Below are 588 nucleotides of genomic sequence, written 5' to 3'. Positions count from 1 at the left end.
AAAAAAAAAAAAAAAAAAAAAGGAAGAAATTTTGCTTATTTAAACAGAAATTTCAGCACTGGTGCCTTTACCTGTTATCCTGAATGCTTTCTCGTGTCCTAAGCTCTGGAAGCGTACAGACCTCCAGTGCTATCAGAGACGGACAAAGAGGCCTTTTATGATATGGCATCCCTGGGGTCTGGATCCTGCTTCACAACCCGCGAGTGCCGGAGTCGTACAGCTGCCTACAGACCTGCCCGGAGGGCCGGGTATTTAGTACACGTGAAAATGACAGCATGAATGGCAATACCGTTTATTACAATTTCAATTCCGATCGATGAGCCTTCAGCGGCACCGAGCCAGACAAGTGTTCCTGTTGCCAAAGAGAGGGGAGCAAAGAAAAAACACAAGCCCTGGCTCGAAGATCCAGCCGGGCTGGTCGATGCACAGCGATAACGCAACACTCGCCCCACGGTCTATAACGCGCTCCTGAAAGCAGGATCGGCCCCCGCAACGCAGCGGGGTGGCGGGACCCTCCCCTGGAAACCGCGCCCGGGACCCACCGCCCCGGCCGCGCTCCCTGCTCCGACCTCCCCACCCCGCCGCCCT

Source organism: Chaetura pelagica, unplaced genomic scaffold (assembly GCF_000747805.2).
Source record: "Chaetura pelagica isolate M959 unplaced genomic scaffold, ChaPel_1.0 scaffold90, whole genome shotgun sequence".
Classification (NCBI taxonomy): Eukaryota; Metazoa; Chordata; class Aves; order Apodiformes; family Apodidae; genus Chaetura; species Chaetura pelagica.
The sequence above is the reverse complement of the archived record's forward strand: the minus strand, read 5'-3'. Positions refer to the sequence as shown.